We start from the raw sequence: 822 nt of genomic DNA on the forward strand, positions 1-822 counted from the left end.
AGAACGGGGGGGGGGGGCACTTCACAAAAATCCTTATCCACTTCTCGCCTCGCTTCGTCTTCATTCAAGACCAGGAACTCCTTTCTTCTGTTTTCACAGCCAGCATCCAATTATACATCACATTGTATCAGACCTCGTAGCGCAGTAGGGAAACACGCTTCTTTGTATCCTCATGTAAACAAACAGTATTAATCAAATAATGATTGTGTGTGGATCTTTAGTCTGGGAAGCAGCACATCTCATATGTAGCAGCGGAGGATTTGTTTTGTTACTCAGTGAAGGAGCCCCATTAGGACTTCTAATGGCATTTCTTCTCAGAGGATTTGAGCTCATTAGTTGGGTGTCTAAAATCTGCCATTATGATTTTAATTGCCCAAGCTGTACACAACAGTACGGGAAGCAATCAAAGTCACTCTTTTTCTCTGGGTTGACAGTGATGAAGCAGCGGCACATCAACAACTCACATGCTGATTTAAATATGTACTATTAGCTACACTGTGTGTTGACGGAGAGCACAGCGGGTTTACGAGATCATTTCAACTTGAAAATCTTTGATATTCAGTTAAAGTCGTAATGGAACCCTTCATTGGTTTTCTGTAAAACTAACCTAATTCAAACGGTATTTCATCCACAGCTCTCGTGACTAAACATGCATATTTCCAGTATATGTACTGTACCATCAAACAAGTCATGAGCATAATGTAACTTCCTGGGTTGGAAGGCTCCAGTTATAGTGAAGGAAACTTTAATCCGCTATAATTCCAACCTTAACATAGAAACACAGGAGTCTCCGGGATAATGTGACGGTCATAGGGTTTATCA

Source organism: Etheostoma cragini, chromosome 21, assembly GCF_013103735.1.
Source record: "Etheostoma cragini isolate CJK2018 chromosome 21, CSU_Ecrag_1.0, whole genome shotgun sequence".
Taxonomy (NCBI): Eukaryota; Metazoa; Chordata; class Actinopteri; order Perciformes; family Percidae; genus Etheostoma; species Etheostoma cragini.